The sequence below is a fragment of the Aquarana catesbeiana genome, linkage group LG11 (genome assembly GCF_042186555.1).
Source record: "Aquarana catesbeiana isolate 2022-GZ linkage group LG11, ASM4218655v1, whole genome shotgun sequence".
Taxonomy (NCBI): Eukaryota; Metazoa; Chordata; class Amphibia; order Anura; family Ranidae; genus Aquarana; species Aquarana catesbeiana.
The window spans coordinates 136197108-136217794 of NC_133334.1; the positions used below are offsets into that span (position 1 = coordinate 136197108).

Sequence of the window (20687 nt, forward strand, 5' to 3'; positions counted from 1 at the left end):
AACCTTCCCTTGTGTTTACAGTGAAATTAGCAGTGCTCACAAAACAGACACAAGTAAGCAACTGCAGGCAATGAGAGCATTAGGCTTTCAGATTTCTGAAACGTAACTTGTATATGCCTTTCTGTGAAGTCACAGGCAGTGACGTGAAATTCTTTATTATATGCAGCTATTCATCTTTACAAGTAAACTTAAATCATTATAAAAAAACAGGCAGGGACAAAAGACAAAGTGCATAGAAAATACCTTCACATATGTCTATATTTATAGATTTTTTTTTAAATATATTAATTATATAATAATATTATAGATTAAAAAATAAATATATATATATATATATATATATATATATATATATATATAGATAGATAGATAGGTAGATAGATAGATAGATAGATAGATAGATAGATAGATAGATATACACACACACACACACATTCACAATATATGAATACAAATGCACGCCACACTTTTCAGATTTTATTTGTAAAAAATTTTGAAAACCATCTGTTTTTCCTTCCACTTCACAATTATGTATATAATATATATATATATATATATATATATATATATATATATATATATTTATTAATTCATTCATTTTTAATCTATATTTATCTATGAAATTCTATATTAAAATATCTCTCTCAAGGCATGCAGTGCCTTCTTGAAAAAGTATTCACACCCCTTGAACATTTCCACATTTTGTCATGTTACAACCAAAAACATAAATGTATTTTATTGGGATTTTATGCGATAGACCAACACAAAGTGGTACATAATTGTGAAGTTGAAGGAAAAACAGATGGTTTTCAAAATTTTTTACAAATAAAATCTGAAAAGTGTGGCGTGCATTTGTATTCAGCCCCAAAATTTGTTCTAAACACGACCTTTACCTTCTCCTGTTCCTTCTGCACATCTTAACCTCCCTGGCGGTTTTCCCGAGTGTGGCTCGGGGTTAAAATTCAGTACCATTAGCGGTAACCCCGAGCCACACTCGGGATTGCATTGCAGGATCCTGGGGCGGCGTTACTTACCTTGTCCCCGGGATCCTGCGATGTCCCCCGCAGTGTCCGAGGGCTCCGTCCTCCTCCGAAGCCTCTCCGTGCCAGGCTCCGTTCCCTGCGAGCGGCGCGACGCACGGGGGCGGAGCCTGGCGGCAAATTCAAAAAACTGTCAAAATCATAACACATACAGTACTGTAATCTTACAGATTACAGTACTGTATGAAATGATTTCACATCCCTTTTGTCCCCAGTGCTCTGGCCCATGCCCTGCATGCAGTTTTACATGATATACACTGTTCTTTCTGCCTGGAAACTGGAGATTGTCCATAGCAACCAAAAAGTGTCCCTTTACGTCAAAAGTGGCTTTAGACCAGCTAGAAAACAGCGATAGTAAATTAGAACACTTGCAGAATTGAGCGATAGTGAATTGTGGGGAAATTTATTTTATTACTATTTTTAAAAAATTTTTTAAATTATTTATTTTTATTTATTATATTATAATTTATGTTTTTGTGTTTCAAACTTTATCATACCCGGGATATCTACTAGACTCTGGTTTGGACAGATTTAAGTGTGTTATTGTTAAGATTTACAGACCTACAATATAAAACGCCAACTTTCCATGCAAAATAATGGTACCGCTTTCAGCACCTAAAATCCGAAATAATCATACCGCCAGGGAGGTTAAAAAACTGCAAGCAGATCTTCTGCAATTTATTTGGAACTACAAATGGCACAGAATACCCCACTCGGTACTTATTGCATCGTGCTCTGACAGTGGCCTTACGTTCCCTAACCTTATAAAATATTACCAAGCGTTGGAAATCGAAAACTCTGGTTAGCACCTATAAATCCTAATGATCTACTTTGGAATGCAAATGCGGAGGTGGATCCTAGTCGATTGCTGGGCGCCATGTCCCAGCATCGGACGATTTGGAGCACGCTGTCCCGCCAATATGCTCTTAAATATGAAGCATCACTGCTGACCTTCTTTCTATACAATCCCAAGTTGCTTGACAGCCTCACTTCCCTGATGTCATCTCCCTGGGCATCGAGGAACCTGTTCTATTTTGGCCATTTGGTAGACCCTAAGTCTCGTAAATTATTGCCATTTGCTGAACTTCAGGATAAATTTGATTTGCCTCGCCAGGTGTTTTATGGTTACCTGCAGATTCACCATTATGCCCAAACAATAAATCCAAATTTGTAATTCTCCTCTCTGTCCTCCTTTGAACGTATAATTCTGCAAGGCACTGGAAGGAAGGGACTAATTTCTGACATTTACCAGATATTGAATGCTTATTCCACTCAAGATCAAGGTAAACACTCTTACATGCTCTGATGGGAGAGGGTGCTAGGTGAGGAAATTCCTCTGGAGGCGTGGCAGTTGATCTGGTCTCAGGCAGCTAAAAGCTCCCTCTGTACTCTCTATAAGGAAAATTAGTATAAAATTCTCTACTTTTGGTACCTGACACCAGATGTGCTTCACGCCATCTATCCTACTAGTTCTGATCGTTGTTGGCGTTGCCACAGGGATAAAGGTACCCTCCTCCATATATACTGCAGTTGTCCATCGATTACCCCTTCTTTGCATTTTTTTTTAACAGTTGCTGGGTTGCCTTTTTGAGGTATCTTTTCCTATGACACCAAAACTTTTCTTGCTGGGCCTATCACCACTGAAAATTTCTAAGCCCTATAAGAAGGTGCTCCACCATAGCCTTTACAGCTGCAAGCTGTCTTATTGCTGTTAACTGGAAACAGCGCTCCCCTCCCTCCTCAGATGCCTTCTGTGCTAGGATTAAAGATGTGGAGTTGATGGAGAAAATGACTGCTAGAACACAGGACAGAATGGAGGCTCCCCATCATGTTTGGGAACTATGGCATCTCCAAGAGGACCCCCCTTGAGTTCGTAAACGAGTTTTTGTGATGACCCTTGTCTCTCTCTCTTTCTTTCCTTCTGATCTTTTCTCTTCATGCTTTTCTTTAAGTAATATTATTTCTCCTTCCAACAAAGATATTTTGCGCTACAATGTTCTGCCAGTTTTATACTGAGAACCTGTTATTTAGATTGGCTCTTTCTTTCTCTTTTTTTTTTTTTTGAGTTCTCTTATATATGAACATTTTGGTTGTTACAGCCATGGTTGTTTCAAAATGCCTTTACTGCATAATTAGTGATCTTTATATGTAATGAACGTAGCACTTATATACTAGAGTGTCTTCTTCTGAATAAAAAAAAAAAAAAAATCGACCAATAAAAATTATTTGAAAAAAAAAAATTGTTATTCATAGACGGTCTCCATCCAATCTGACAGAGCTTGAGCTATTTTGCAAAGAAGAATGGGAACAAATTTCACTCTCTAGATAGACAAAAAAGACTTGCAGCTGTAATTGCAGCGAAAGGTGGTTCTACAAAGTATTGACTCAGGGGGGCTGAATACAAATGCATGTCACACATGCGCCGGGAGATCAGGCGTACAGTATGAGGCTGCAGATGGACACAGACTCGAGTATAAGCCGAGGGGGGCATTTTCAGCACAAAAAAAAAAATGCTGAAAAACTCGGCTTATACTCAAGTATATACGGTATTTACTTGTAAAAAGATTTTGAAAACCATTTATTATTTTCCTTCCACTTCACAATTATGAGTTGGTCTATCACATAAAATCCCAATAAAATGCAATTATGTTTTTGGCTGCAACATGACAAAACGTGGAAAATGTCAAGGGGTATGAATACTTTTTCAAGGCACTGTAATTGTGAAGTGGAAGGAAAATGATTAATGGTTTTATTTTTTTTAACAAATAAATAAAAATAAATTAAACTAAAGTGTGTCACGCATTTGCATTCAGCCCCCTTCACTCTGATACCCCTAACTAAAATCTAGTGCAGTGATTCTCAACTAATGTTCTCAGAACCCATTAACAGACCAGATGTGCAAGATAACTGAAATACAGTACCTGACTGCGAGATTGTGTTTCCAGCGCGATACCATCACGCTGGTTCTCGGCGACAGGGTGCTGTGCATGTCGCGCTGGCTCGCTCATCGGGAAAGGAAAACTTTTTTTCCTTTTGCGATGAGTGACAGGCAGTGCTGACAGCTGTCTGGTATGAATCCTGAGGGGGAACACCGCGCCAAATTTTAAATAAAAAAACTGTGTGGGTTCCCCCCCAGGGGCATACCAGGCCCTTAGGTCTGGTATGGATTGTAAGGGGAACCCCCTACGCCGAAAAATCGGCGTGGGGGTCCCCCCCAAAATCCATACCAGCCCCTTATCTGAGCACGCAGCCCGGCCGGTCAGGAAAGGGGGTGGGGACGAGCGAGCGCCCCCCCCTCCTGAGCCGTACCAGGCCACATGCCCTCAACATTGGGGGGGTGGGTGCCCTGCAGCCCCCCCACCCCAAAGCACCTTGTCCCCATGTTGATGAGGACAAGGGCCTCTTCCCAACAACCCTGGCCGTTGGTTGTCGGGGTCTGCGGGTGGGGGGGGCTTATCGGAATCTGGGAGCCCCCTTTAATAAGGGGGCCCCCAGATCCCGGCCCCCCACCCATCGTACCCCTACCCATTCACCTGGGGGGAAAAAGTGTCAATAAAAAAAAAAAAACACAGTACACAGATTTTAAGAGTAATTTATTAGGCAGCTCCGGGGTCTTCTTCCTACTTCGGGGGTCTCCTTCCGACTTCTCCCGGTGTTCGGCCTCTTCTCCCGGGCCCCTCCGCTATCTTCTTCCAGCTCTTTTGCCAGCAGGGGGCCCGGTCTGCAGCCGCTGTCTTGTCGCCGCTGTCTTCTCCCGGGCCCCTCCGCTATCTTCTTCCAGCACTTTAGCCAGCTGGGGGCCCGGTCTGCTGCCACTGTCTTGTCGCTGATGTCTTCTCCCGGGCCCCTCCGCTATCTTCTTCCAGCTCTTTTACCAGCAGGGGGCCCAGTCTGCTGCCGCTGTCTCGCCGCTTCTTCTCTTCTTCCGATGTTGACACGATGCTCTCTACGGCTGGAATGCTGTGTGCGAGCTGCGGAGCCATTTATATAGGCGGTGACCCCGCCCTTGTGACGTCACGGTCCGAGCATGCGCAGGGACTCTGGGGTCACGCCCTCTTAAGACGCCAGTTTTCCTTTCCCGATGAGTGAGCCATCTCGGCGCTGGCTCCCGCGATGGGGCTCGCAGGTGTCAAATCTCGCCGAGAAATGCGGCGAGATTGACACAATATCACTGTCACCTACTGTACATCACAGGTGATATCATTTGGCCTGTTAGCCCCTTCCCGACCGGCGCATGCCGATGTACATCGGCAGAATGGCACAGCTGAGCAAATGGACTTACAGGTACGTCCACCTGAATTCCCCGCCTTGCCACTGCGTGCGTGCCGGCGGCGGTGCACGTGCCGGGAGCTCCATGAGTCGGGTCGCGGGTCCTGCGGACTTGATCGCCGCAGGCATACCCGCGATCGCCTCATGGAGGGGAGATGCTGATGTAAACAGCATCTCCCCGTTCTACCTAGTGACAAGTGTCACTGATCACAGCTCCCTGTCATCGGGAGCAGAGATCAGAGTAATGACACTGCTAGCCCATCCCCCTACAGTTAGTAATCACTTCCCTAGGACACACTTAACCCATCCCCGCCGCCTAGTGGTTAACCCCTTCACTGCCAGTGTCATTTACACAGTAATCAGTGCATTTTTAATCGCACTGATCGCTGTATAAATGACAATGGTCCCAAAAATGTGTAAAAAATGTCTGACATGTCCGCCATAACGTTGCAGTCACAATAGAAATCGCTGATCGCCGCCATTACTAGTAAAAAAAAAAAATTATTAATAAAAATGCCATAAAACTATCCCCTTTTTTGTAAACGCTATAACTTTTGCGCAAACCAATCAATAAACGCTTATTACGATTTTTTTTTACCAAAAATATGTAGAAGAATATGATTGGCCTAAACTGAGGAAAAAAAATGTTTTTTTATATATATTTTTGGGGGATATTTATTATAGCAAAATGTAAAAAATAATAAGTTTCTTTCAAAATTGTCGCTCTTATTTTGTTAAAAGTAAAAATCGCAGAGGCGATCAAATACCACCAAAAGAAAGCTCTATTTGTGGGGAAAAAAGGACGTCAATTTTGTTTGGGAGACACGTCGCATGACTGCGCAATTGTCAGTTAAAGCGACGCAGTGCTGAATCGCAAAAAACGCTCTGGTCAGGAAGGGGGTAAAATCTTCCAGGGCTGAAGTTGTTAGTGGATCCTGAGGACAGGAGCTGAGAACCACTGATCTAGTAGAACCAATTGCCTTCAGAAGTCACCTAATTAGTTAATAAAGTCCACCTGTGTGTAATTTAATCTCAGTATAAATACACCTGTTCCGTGAAGCCCTCAGAGGTTTATTAGAGAACCTTAGTGAACAAACAGCATCATGAAGGCCAAGAACACACTAAACAGGTCAGGGATAAAGTTGTGGAGATGTTTAAAGCAGGGTTAGGTTATAAAATAATATCCCAAGCTTTGAACATCTCACAGTGCACGGTTCAATCCATCATCCGAAAATGAAAAGCGTATGGCACAACTGCAAACCTACCAATACATGGCCATCTACCCAAACTGACAGGCCGTGCAAGGAGAGCATTAACCAGAGAAGCAGCCAAGAGGCCCATGGCAAGTATGGAGGAGCTGCAGAGGTCCACAGCTCAGGTGGGAGAATCTGTCCACAGGACAACTATTAGCCGTGCACTCCACAAATCTGTCCTTTATGGAAGAGTGGCAAGAAGAAAGCCAGTGTTGAAAGAAAGCAATAAGAAGTCCCATTTGCAGTTTGCGAGAAGCCATGTGGGGAACACAGCAAACATGTGGAAGAAGGTGCTCTAGTCAGATGAGACCAAAACTGAACTATTTAGCCTAAACGTAAAACACTGTGTGGCAGAAAACGAACACTGCACATCACCCTGAACGCACCATCCCCACCGTGAAACATGGTGGTGGCAGCATCATGTTGTGGGGATGCTTTTCTTCAGCAGAGACAGGGAAGCTGGTCATGGAAAAATGGATGGAGCCAAATACAGGGTAATCGTAGAAGAAAACCTGTTATAGTCTGCAAAATACTTGAGACCTGGGTGGAGGTTCACCTTCCAGCAAGACAACGACCCTAAACATACAGCCAGTGCTACAATGGAATCGTTTAGATCAAAGCATATTCATGTGTTAGAATGGCCCAGTCAAAGTCCAGACCTAAATCCAATTGGAATCTGTGGCAAGACTTGAAAATTGCTGTTCACAGACGCTCTCCATCCAATCTGACAGAGCTTGAGCTATTTTGCAAAGAAGAATAGGCAAAAATTTCACTCTCTAGATGTGCAAAGCTGGTAGAGACATCCCCAAAAAGACTTACAGCTGTAATTGCAGCGAAAGATGGTTCTACAAAGTATTGACTCAGGGGGGCTGAATACAAATGCACGCCACACTTTTAAGATATTTGTAAAAAATGTTGAAAACCATTTATCGTTTTCCTTCCACTTCTCAATTATGTGCCACTTTGTGTTGGTCTATCACATAAAATCCCAATATAATACATTTACGTTTCTTGTTGTAACATGACAAAATGTGGAACATTTCAAGGGGTATGAATACTTTTTCAAGGCACTGTATGTACTCACATGCTCTGTGTAAAGAGTCATGTCCATCAGACAACAATATCTTGCATGGTGTGTACTTTTTCAAAGCACTATACAGATGACAACGACCAGCGAACCACAGTGAGAGCCATTATCCACAAATGCAGAAAACTTGGAACAGTAATGAACCTTCCCAGGAGTGGCAAATCTACCAAAATTACTCCAAAAGCACAATGACGACTCATCAAGGAGGTCATAAAAGAACTCAGAAAAACATCTAAAGAACTGCAGGCCTCGCCTCAGTAAAGGTCAGTGTTCATGATTCAACAATAAGAAAGAGACTGGACAAAAATGGCATCTATGGGAGAGTTCCAAGGCGAAAACCCTGCTGAACAAAAAGAACACAAGGGCTTGTCTCACATTTGCCAAAAAACATCTTGATTATCCCCAAGACTTTTAGGCAAATATTCTGTGGACTGATGAGACTTTTTGAAAGGTGTGCACCCTGTTACATCTGGCATTTCATAAAAAGAACATCATATCAACAGTCAGACGTGGTGGTAGTGTGATGATCTGGGGCTGCTTTGCAGCTTCAGGACCTGGAAGACTTGCCATAATTGATGGAACCATGAGTTCTGCAAACTCTATTCTAAGAAGAATATCCAGCCATTAGTTTGTGATCCCAAACTCTTTTGCAGAGTACACAAATGTTCACAAATTGCAGTTAGGTTTATACAGCAGGCCAGTGATCCGAAACACACTAGCAAGTCCACCTCTGAATGGCTCAAAAAAAACGAAACAAAAGTTTTTGGAGTGGCCTAGTCGGAGTCCAGATGATTGAGCTTCTGTGGCATGATCTTAAACAGGCCGTTCATGCTCAAAAAAGCCTCCAATGTGGCTGAACTAAAACATTTCTGCAAAGAGTGGGCCAAAGTTCCTCCACAGAGACGTGAAAGACTCATTGCTAGTTATGGCAAACGCTTGATTGCAGTTGTTGCTGCCAAGGGTGACACAAGTGGTTATTAGGTTTAGGGGGCAATTAATTTTTCACATAAGGCCTGGAAGGTTTGGACAGTTTTTTTCCCCTTAATTAAATCATCATTTAACTACTTGCCTACCAGGCCAATTCTGACACTTCTCTCCTATATGTAAAAATCATATTTTTTTTCTAGAAGATTACTCAGAACCCCAAACATTATATATGTTTTTTTTAGCAGAGACCCAGGGAATAAAATGGTGGTCATTTTTATTTTGCACGGTATTTGCGCAGTAATTTTTCAAATGCGTTTTTTTGGGGGAAAAAAACTGTTTCATGCATTAAAAAAACAAAACCGTAAAGTTAGCCCAATCTTTTTGCATAATGTGAAAGATGATGTTATGCCAAGTAAATAGATACCCAACGTGTCACGCTTTAAAAGTGCACACACTCATGGAAGGGCACCAAATTTCGGTATTTATAAATCCCCATAGGCAACATTTTTTACAGGTTATCGGTTAAGAGTTACAGAGAAGGTCTAGTGCTAGAATTATTGCTCTTCTTCTAACATTGGCAGCGATATCTCACATGTGTGGTTTGAACGCTGTTTACATATGTGGGCATGACCTACGTATGCGTTCGCTTCTGTGGGCGAGCACGCGGGGCAGGGGCGCTTAATTTTTTTTTTTTATTATTGTTTATTTTACTTGTATTTTTCTATGTTAATGCTTCATTTTTACATTTTTTAATCACTTTTATTCCTATTACAAGGAATGTAAACATCCCTTGTATTAGGAATAGGGCATGACAGGTCCTTTTTACAGCAAAATCTGGGGTCTATAAGTTCCCAGATCTTGCCTCTAGACTGGAAAGCCTGAAATCCCCCCCAAAAAAAACAAAAAACGATCTTGGCTTCCCAGCCGAGGCGATGGCATATTTTCAAATGCAGAGGCCAGGTATGACGTCATGGCATCGCGCCTGGCCTCCGAAAGGTCATAGAGACTTCCGGGGACTTCCTGGCCCCGCCGGATTCTCTATAGTCAACATTTCCAGCGTCGATTCCTCCTCCGGCTCGCCGATCGCATGGGTGAGCCGGTAGAAGCACCGGACGGCAGCGGGAGGAACGTCCCCTCCTGCCGCCTGTAAGAACGATCAAGCGACTGAACAGCCGCTATGATTGTTCCTACAGTGCAGGGAATAGCCGGCTGTAAAAAGAAGGTATTTGAATGATGGCTGTAACTGCAGGTATCATTCCGGTATCACCACTCAAAATCTGCGACGTCATATGACGGCTTGCAGGCAGTGGTCAAACAATGCATTTTGCATTTACTCTGGCTTACTTTATGTAATAATAAAATTTGTTTGATCCGAATCATTGAATTGTGACAAATATGCAAAAAAAAATGAAAAGTCAGGAAGGGGGCAAATACTTTTTCACAGCACTGTATATATACACTGTATATTTGTTTCAAGCTTATATGATCTAGCCCTACCACATACTGGGTGTGCTAATATCTATAAACATTAAGGCTGGGTTCACACTAAGTGCGGCGCTGGGCACAGCAGGGGGTCTGGTGTGTCCCCGTCACTGTTTCAGGTCCGAATTAGGTCCAAATTTTTGCCTGAAATAAGATCTGAAAGGGAGCCAAAGATGCACAGGATCCTTCTGCTGTGTGATCCGTGGCCACCCAGGAGATGCGAGAACCGGTTCCACTGAAAGACGGTCACACTCTCCTGTCATGCGAATTGGATGCGGAGAAACTCGCATCCGATTTGCATAAGTGTGAGCCCAGTAGTGGCTGCATCAGTTTATTTTTTTTTAAGCTTTTTCCCCTCTGTTTCACCTGGTGGCAAATTTGGACAACAGCATTGTCACTCTGGGGGAAGGGGGGGGGGGTTTGAAGTACTAGCAGATTTAAATACGGTAACAAATTGAAGCTCAGCTCCAGCTAATACATTATATTCAGTTATGGCAAACCGATTTTCTCCTTTTTACATAAATAAAAGCTGATCACTTTAAGCACCCATGCCAGGGTTAAATGGTATGTCTGATCGCTGTAACTGCAAAAGGGCTTTTCTGTTGAAAAACTGACTTGGGCCTCATGCAAACAGGACATTTTGCAAACTCTCCTAGAAGCTTTTCTTCCTGGCAGCAATGTTTTGCAGAAAAAACGCTTGATGCTTGTAAAAGGGTTGAGCCCTTTTACAAGCGTTTAGGTGCATTTACAGGCGTCAAGCACTTGAGCATTAATTCATTTTAATGGCCAAAAAAATCATTTATTCTGGTCATTAAAATGAATTAACGTGCAAGTGATAAACGCATAGCATTAACCCGCGTTGACTCATTTAGAAGCGTCAAGTGATTTTTCTACCAAAGCTCTGCTGCTCCTGGATGCACTGGCAGTGTGTGTGTGTGTGTGTGTGTGTGTGTGTGTGTGTGTGTGTGTGTGTGTGTGTGTGTGTGTGTGTGTGTGTGTGTGTGTGTGTGTGTGTGTGTGTGTGTGTGTGTGTGTGTGTGTGTGTGTGTGTGTGTGTGTGTGTGTGTGTGTGTGTGTGTGTGTGTGTGTGTGTGTTCTACCTCTAAAAGCCCCTGCCACTAACCACTGCTAAAAGCCTGTATGCGCATGGACACTTACTGGCAGGATCACCAGATGAAAATAGAAGAAAGAAAAACAGGAAAATAATACAGCCATCACATCTAAGAATTGGTAAGCTGCAATATAATAAATATTTGCTTTTTGGTTTATTACTCCTTTAATTAAATGTCTCTTTTTTACTGCCAAAGAGGGCATCAATGGCAAACAGGGTGACCGAATGGGGTTTATTTACTAAAGTCGGAGAGTGCATAATCAGGCTCACTTCTGCATAGAAACCAATTAGCATCTAGCCACAGCTTGCTCAATTAAGCTTTGGCAGCTGATTGGTTTCTATGCAGAAGTGAGTCTGATTTTCACTCTCCAGCTTTAGTAAATAAACCCCACTGTATTTCCTATGAAAAGAAAGGTTACAATATGTAGAATTTAGGGAAATTATCCAACTGCTAATGATAACGGCAAGGATTTTTTTTCCCTAATATAAAAAAATGGCAGTAGTTTCACTGGTCTTTTGAATTTCTTCCTACTAAATTAGCAGTAACATTATTGGTTTAACTCTTAACCTATTTTCAGTCAAGGCACCCTTTTAAAATTATGCACATCTCGAGGCACTACATTCTAAAATGTAAAAACAAAACTAATAGTTTTACATAATGCAGCAAAAGCCACACATGTAGGACACCCAATGTTAGAGATGGTTTATTCTTCCAAAGCAAATACATCTTAACACACTGGTACTGAATAGTATTCCAGTGTTTCTCTGCTCCCTAGGTTTCTCTCCCTCACTCAACTTATGATACTCCAGTGTTGACAGAGAGGGCAGGGGAGGGGCAAACATGGATTCTGTGCAGACGTCCTCCTTATCAACTGATGAAGTCATTGGTTGTCAGGATGCCGGCAGACTGAAGGTTGTAATGGTACATAATGAAAACCTGTGGCTTTGTGTAACTAAAAGGCAGGTTTCATCCATCCGCTGCTTCAATGCAATTTTTGGGCAATTTGTATCAGCATATTTTAGTTTACTTTACAATGGAGCTCAAATGAGGGGGAGAGAAGCAACACAAGAAGCCAGTCAGGTGTGCTAAAGTGCAAGTAGAATACTGATAAAAAGAAAGAGCAAAGTAAAGTCACATGGACATTTGTATCTGACAGCAGCACACGCCAGTAATCTGCACTTGGAAAAAGTTTAATATTTCCTGCAGAATCGCATCATCATTTTAAGGCATTTTTTCCTAAATACCCCAGGCATCTCCTCTTCCTCTTTGTAGGTAGTTTTCTGAGCTAGGAGATAATTGAAATGCAATTGAAATGGAGTACATAGTACAGATGGTAGAGATAGAAAATGGGGTGGTTGGCGCTACCCTATTCAACAATATAAGTGCACAAGAAATAGTGAATAAGTATCTTGTATCCAGTAAACCAAAACGTGCTTATTCTATAAACGGTAGGTAGTGTATATATGTGCCTCTCTTGTGAAGACTAGGTGTATATATATATATATGTACCCTCCAGTGATGGATACAACCATACATACACACACATGTAATAGACCAAACACCAATACATAAAAGGCAGTTCCAAACAAATAATGTGAATAATCAGCACAAATGATAAGCACAGAAAATTAAATAAGGAAAACCTATGTGTGCATAAAAAAGTCCATCGGGTCAGGGAATATAAGCATATATATACGCTTGACCTGAAGTGTAGCATGTGTACGTGAATGTGATTAACCAACTGTCCAGCAGTAAACCAGAATTTATAAAAAAAAGTGATTGAAAAACAAAGTGCAAGTCCCAAAAAGATAAAAATATATTCTTAAACAGCCAAAAAATGTTGCTTGAGGTGACTTCAGTGCTCGGCAAATCAGGTGACTGATAGTGCTCCCCCCCATCAGGTCCCCACTCATTAAAAGTAGTAACCCCTACAGGGGTAATAGGCATATGTGGGTAACTGTGGATGAGACTCCTCTTCAGCTCTCTCGGTGTCCCATCTGATGGTGTATTCGGCTCCCGCAGCTGGCTGAGCACTGTCAGGTTTCCGAGGCTGTCTCCACACGGTCAAGGGTAAGGCACTTGGTCAGCATATGCCTAAAAATCGCTCCCCAGTTCGATCCTTATATAAAGGAAAAAAGGGCTCCCATAGTGTAGTATTGAAGGTAACTTTTATTAAAAATGAAGTAAAAACAAAAGCTTCCCACCAGCAGGTGGGAAAGCTGCAGAACTACACTCTTCAGTAGGTAGGGAAAGCTGGTCCGCAGCATGTGTTCCAACCTTCCTACTTCCGTATCGGGTAAGACGTGAAAGCGTAGCCCCTCCTTACGCGTTTTGTCATCGGACGTTCTCAAAGGCGGCGTCATCTTTCCACATTGGATGGCTAATGTAGGCGAATGGACATGCAAGTTCCTCCCCCTTCTGGAGTGTAGCCGATGGGCACTCCACAATGTTAGAAAGGCAAATGGTAAATTAAGGGGATAAAAGAATAGCCATATACATCACACATCAAGCGGCATTAGCCCCACGCGGTAATCAAACTTGTGTATGTCCCTTCTACCTGGGAAGTCATATTAATAATTAATATGACTTCCCAGGCAGAAGGGACAGGCTAAAAATCACACTGGAAAGTAGAAAAAGTAGTGCAAGCACTACTTTAAAAAAGCGATGAACCAAACCGTATGGTACTGCAGTACCATGCGATTTAGTGCCCATCTGCGATTGGGTGCCATTAAAAATACACTGGAACCTAAATGCAGATCACAAGAGCAGTGTAAAAACCTGCAGTGTGCTATTCTTTCCTCCCTCGTTTAATTAAAAAAGATAAAGTTGGCTTTGTCCCGCAGTGTCAGGCAAGAGACGCCATTAGGCGAATAAAACAGCTGCAATGGGGGGCGTGGCCGAGCGCATGGAGAAGTAGGACGAGTCCTCCTTCAGCTCCCGCACACAGCAGGCTATTCACGGCTCTCAGGATCCGCAGCAAAGGTCGGTAATGGGGAGGAGAGGTGGAGGAGAGGGCCACCAGACCCCTGACCCGCATAAAGAGGGAGAAATCGGCCATTTTTTCCCCCCAATGCCCCCCTCATCCAAGATGGCGCCATCACGATCCACACATGCGGCCTCACAGAAAGCTGCTTCACAGCACTCCATACCACACATGAGAACCAGGCAGCGCGCCAGATCCCCTGCAGACTCTGAAAACGGCTTCATCTGTTCTGCCTGCCATTCCTCTGAATCACACCAATCCTTTAGTAGCTGGGACATGGAAGCTTACATTAAGGCCCTGCCAACCAGACATGATTTTTAAGCCTGTGTGCAGAGACTTGAACACTCATACAAACAAGAGATGTCAGAGCTGCGCAGAGATGTCACAAACAGGCTAAAAGAAGTCCAACACGTTGAATTCACATGAAGCCCTTTTACATGTACACACCCTGCAGATCCAACAAATCATGTACCACCAAGATGACCAGGAAAACCACCAAGATGGCCAGTCGCAACAATATATGCATCTGCGGCCTCCAAGAGACTGTGGAAACCAAAGACCTGGCCCCTGTAGTCACTGCCATGTTTAACGATCTGCTCCAAAAAACCAAAGATGCCCCCCTGGAACTTGATCGTGTACACAGAGCCCTGGGCCCTAAAAATCCGAACCTGGGACACCCCAGAGACGTTATATGCAGAGTGCATTTTTATGCTGTTAAATCTGACATAATGCAAGCGGCACGCATGCAAGAGGCCATATACTTTGATGGCACCCAAGTATCCCTACTCCCAGACCTCTCCAAGCCGACTCTGGACATGCCCTGAGCTCTGAAACCACTCTCAGGCGCCCTGCAAGAAAAACAACTTAAATATCCATGGGGTTTCCCATTTCACCTTTTTGCGTTCACTGGAAGACCTCCCAAATTTCCTCGGGAACTGTGAGCTACCACAAATCCCTATACCTGAATGGCCACTTCATGCAGCCACTCCTGGACTCCCCTTTGCCACAGGCTGGCAAAAAAGACCCAAGAAGAACAAACGCTCCAGATCGGAAGCTTCCAAATCGACAGCCGGATGAACTACCATCTCTTGCACTTTGACTAACTAATTTTCCCTTCACAGGCACCAGACCCATGAAGCCTTTCCCATTTCCAGTTTTGTTGGGACACTACTAACCTACTCTTTATTTCCCTCAAACAGGTTTTGATCTTAAAAATGGGACTTCCTCCTAAATGAGATTTACCCCCTGTTGGTTACTGTTTATCCCTCACCCAAATCCGGGTCCTCCCCCCCCCCCCTTATTACAATGTATTGTTATATTTAGAGCCAGTAAAAGGACCCTGTATACTGTCAGGTTTTCACTGTATAATCCCAGGACTTGTCCTCTCAGATACTCGCTTACTGGTATACAAAATGTACGCAGCCTCTCAGGGTCCCAAGCTGTAATGTTTACTAGAAAAGTTTTTTGTTGATGCCCGGTGTGTGCGGGCCCCTGCATGCACTGTCCGCGACCCCCCATTTAGGGTTTTCAGCGCCCATAGCAGTCTTAGCTGACATGGTGATCACAACGCTATTAGGTTGGCCGTCGAGGCCTTGGTTTTCTACCTTTCTCTCCCTTTTTCTTCCTATGCTATTTCTCATACCTACCTTCTACTTATTCACCACTAGATGCCGCTCTATTCCCTCCCTCTCCCCTCCCACCCCCTTCTTTGAGACAGCGAGCCTTGACTCCATCAATATTTATCTACACCCCAAGCTATTTCCCCCCCATGGCTACACAGGTTTCCTTGAAAGTCTCCTCTCTGAATTGTAGAGGCCTCAACACCCCAAAGGCAAATATTGTATAATTTCCATAAACTCTGTACCCAAATCTTCCTCCTCCTCCAGGAAACTCACTTTAGATCCAACACAATCCCACATCTCCTCAATAAGCAATACCCCATGTGGTTCCATAGAACCAATCCCTCTGCGAAATCTGAGGGGGTCTCCATCGCCTTCCACTCCACGTTCACCCCAGATGTCCTTGACACCTATATTGATCCTCTAGGGAGATATGTTTTTCTTAAATTGTCATATATGAACGTGATCTATACCGTAATTAAGGTATATTCTCCAAACCAGGACCAACTGCAATTCCTCCCCTCAGTGAAATCCCACCTGAAACGGTTTGGCACAACCAACATGATCCTGGGAGGTGACCTCAATGCCACCTTGATACCTCGTTTAGATTCATCCACTGGTAAGTCCTCAATCTCCCCGGCCTCCCTGACCAAAATCCGAACACCACTCTCTGACTTAACGCTGGTAGACCTGTGGCGAGTGCTAAATCCCATGACCAAAGACTACACATATTACTCCCCCGCACACTAGACTAGACTACATTTTCATTTCTCAATCCTTACTAGATTACTCCCCCACCGCCTCCATAGGCCTCACTCCCTGGTCAGACCATGCCCCCATTCACATGAGTTTAGGAAGCATCCCCACACACAGGAAGAGATCCTCCTGGAGGTTGAATGACAACCTATTATCTGACTCAGTTTGCACCCAGGACATCATACAAACCATTAGAGACTTCGTAAAGGACCATGCACATGGCGATACCAACCCGCTTAGGAAGTGGGAAGCACTTAAATGTGTTCTCAGTGGTAAATTTATCCAACATGGCTCCCGACTTAAACGTGCACACACGGCACTATAGCCTCCCTGGAAGAGTCACATAAACTAACCCCTGACCCCACCATACAATTAGAACTGACTAACGCCAGAAGAGATCTCCTGCTAATTTTCGTGGAATGCTCTTTGGCGGCAAGAGACAAGGGGTGATTTACCCACTACTCTCAGGCCAATAAGTGCGGTAGACACCTAGCAAATGCACTCCACTCCCAGCACACACGGAAACTCATCCCCTTCATCAATTCCTCATCTAAAGGCAAAATACTCACCAATGCGGCTATAGCCGAAGAATTCCGACAATACTACTCCACGTTATAAAACCTCAAGATCATGTTCCCATCAGTTACCAATATCTGCTGGAGATATAACTTGGTGAAGGGTAAGTACAATCACATTTGGTGGGAATGCGATGAGATCCGCCCATTTTGGGCGCAAATCTTTCAAATTTACACTGAAATATATGAAAAACCGCTCATACCCTCCCCTTCCATTGCCCTCCTTTCTATACTACCTGGTACTATTAAATCCCAAAAGCACAACCTTCTGAAATTTTTCCTCAGTGCAGGTCGGCAGCTAATTCCTAGACATTGGAAAACCACCCCCCCCCCCCATCCCTGATAGAATGGGTGGGTGAGATAAATAACATTATGCTTATGGAAGAGATGCAAGCCAAATCTCTAGATAAATATGAAAAACTTTCCTTTATCTGGACCACATGGAGGCATTACTCTACTTCCGACAAATTGAAGCATAGCTTCTCAACGACAAGTACTTCCTGAGAGACTAACCACAAAATTACATCCTTATACCCTGGACTTGCAATCCCCCCTCTGAATGAGGCTCGCTGTCTCCCCATCTCCCCCTCCCTCAATCTTCTACCCCCGTAACCCTCCCTCTCTTTATCTAGCTTTCCCCCTTTTCTATCGTTTCCCCCTCTCTCATCTATGTCTGTATTTGGCTGTATATAGCCATACTATGAAATCACTTGTATTCTAGCTCCTCTATATGAGCACTGATATCATCCAAGGGATCTGAAAGTACACCAATACTATTGTACTGATAATACCCGATATTCAGTTTAGATACATTGATTTCCTCGGTCTCTGGTTGCAGTAGGTTCCCACAGGGGCACCCAGACCGACAGAAATTACACTCATACGAATGTTAGCACTATGTTTGGAACTTTACCTCAATGACGCATTCCCAGATTACCTATATAAACGACATTAAATCCACTATATTTTTTGTAATGGTTTTGTAATGTATGGTTTCGGCACCTCATTCCTGAGATGCACATCTGCCTTATATGATACCCCTTAGGCTAAGCTTAAGTACTATGGGTTTGAGTCATCTCTCTTCCCTATTAAGAGGGGTACCCATCAGGGCTGCCCACTCTCACCACTTTTGTTCATTTTGGCTTGGGAACCTCTGGCGGAGGTGGTCCGCTCCCATCCAGACATAAAAGGCATTGATGTGGCGGGTTCCCCACAAAAGATATCCCTATTTGCAGATGATATCTTGTTGTCCTTGACTTGCCCTAAATTTTGCTATCCAATTTACTATCCCTTTTGGATACTTTTGTGAACCTTTCGGGACTTCATGTCAACCATTCTAAATCTATGGCAACGTCAGTTAATCTTTCCCCCTCTGAGTTGGCGACCTTGAAAGAAGTTTTCCAATTCCACTGGCTCACCTCTTTGCCCTATTTGGGAATCCGCCTTACCCTAAAGTATGACAGACTGTACCAGGCCAATTTTCCACTTTTACTCAGGAGACTGACCGATTTGCTGTCCTCCTGGACTCATTTCCCCTTGACCTGGTTTGGCATGATAGCTGCCTGCATGTCTTATCTCCAAAAACAACTTTATTTATTTCGAGTATTGCCCATTACAGTCCCCCCTCACACTTTACGCATACATCCACGTAGACTATTAAAGTCTGTCTGGGGATCCTCCCAACCACGGATCAATAACCGGGTTTTGTATGCCTGCAGGATCACTGGTGGTCTAAATTTACTAAATTACAGGCCTATTATACAGCAGCGAATATTGCCCCATAAGCCCACCTTCATGAAACATACCAACTGCCACTTTGGGCCACTATTGATATTCTGGATTCTCACCCTATACCCATCTCTTCCCGGCCTTGACTCCCCCCTATTCATCGTCCAACCATGTTAGAACCGTGTCTTGCCAACTCCCTTCAACTGTGGGACTCAGTCAAACACTCTGTGGGCTTGATTTCATCCCCTACTCAGTCTTATCCATTGCCCAATATTCCCTATAGGGTGTGAAAACCCAGCACAATTCTCCCGGTGGGTCGCCAACGGGTTTCTTGACATTCATTCTCTGTTTACCACCACTAACATACTAACATTTGATGCCCTACAATCTTCTCATGATATTTCCCTTTACGAGAATACTATAGTTACCTGCAAATCAAACATTTTCGTCAACAGTTTATAACATCTCTATCTACTGTGTATACTTTGACCCCCTTTGAGAGCCTTTGCAGAGACCATCCACAATCCCTGGGACTTAACTCGCTAATATATTCATCAATAATCTCCTCTAAAAAGCTTCCACTGAGACCTTATCATCTCCAATGGAAAAGGGAGTTAGGAAAGCAGCTGGATCCAGAGGATTGGCAAATCATGGCTGCACTTTCGAAATGCTCAAAATTTTTTATCATATTAGTAAATGCTTATAAAGTTCTATACAGATGGTATTATGAGCTGGTTAGACTGGCCCATTTTGTCCCAACTTATTCCCCTCTTTGTTTCAGGGGAAGTTCACAGGAGGGCACTATGGCACACATTTGGTGGTCATATCCAAAGGTTTGCAAGTTATGGGTCAGAGTTTACACTCTTCTCCGCAATATATTTTGTGTTAAACTCAAGAGGGATGCCTACAAAGCTCTTCTTGGTAAACAGATTGCTGAATTGCTTCGTCCGGAGCATCAACTGGCTCTGCATCTTTCTACTGCAACTAAGAGGGGTTTGGGTTCCTGGAGGACTGGGCCGACTTCTCAGTCGGTAACCGATACTATAGAAGGGACGGACTGCACCTAAATGAGGAGGGTGCAGATCTGCTGGGAATGAAGATGGCCAAAAAGTTAGAGGGGTTTTTAAACTAGGCGATGGGGGGGGGGAGGGTCCAGAGACAGTGATAGCCAGCGCGGAAGATATTCCAGAGGGTAGTATTGGGGGCATTAGTGGTAGGTTAACCAAAGCACAAAAACACAAGGTGAGTATAGTAGCAAGTCCTAGTTGCAATCTTGAAACACCCAATACGAGGACAATATGCGACCGGTCTAAACTATGTGGCATGTTCACCAATGCCAGGAGCATGGCGGACAAGATGGGTGAACTAGAGATACTGTTGTACAAGGAGGATTTGGATTTTGTGGGAATTTTAGAGACCTGGTTCAACAGCTCTCATGATTGGCTGGCAAACATTCAAGGGTATACCCTATACCGCAAGGATAGAGAGGGTAAAAAAGGGGGAGGGGTATGCCTATATATCAAGAATAATGTACAAGTGAATGTGAGAGATGACATCACTGAGGGAGCTAGGGAGGAGGTGGAATCCTTATGGGTAGAGCTCCAAAAGGATGAAGCTAAGGGGAAAATAATACTGGGAGTATGCTATAGGCCCCCTAACCTGAGGGAGGAAGTGGAGACGGATCTCCTATCACAAACTGGATTAGCAGCAAGGATGGGAAGTGTTATCATAATGGGGGATTTTAATTATCCAGACATAGACTGGGCGGAGGGAACCGCGCATTCATTTAAGGCTCGCCAGTTCCTTAATGTCTTGCAGGACAATTTTATGGGTCAGATGGTAGACGCACCAACTAG

The 20687-nt window shown here is 43.6% G+C and overlaps 1 protein-coding gene across 4 annotated transcripts in view; it reads right to left on the bottom strand.

Moving 5' to 3' along the window:
• CYLD (CYLD lysine 63 deubiquitinase) overlaps positions 1-20687 on the bottom strand; it is a 199279-nt gene that overhangs the window by 62359 nt on the left and 116233 nt on the right. The window lies entirely within an intron of this gene.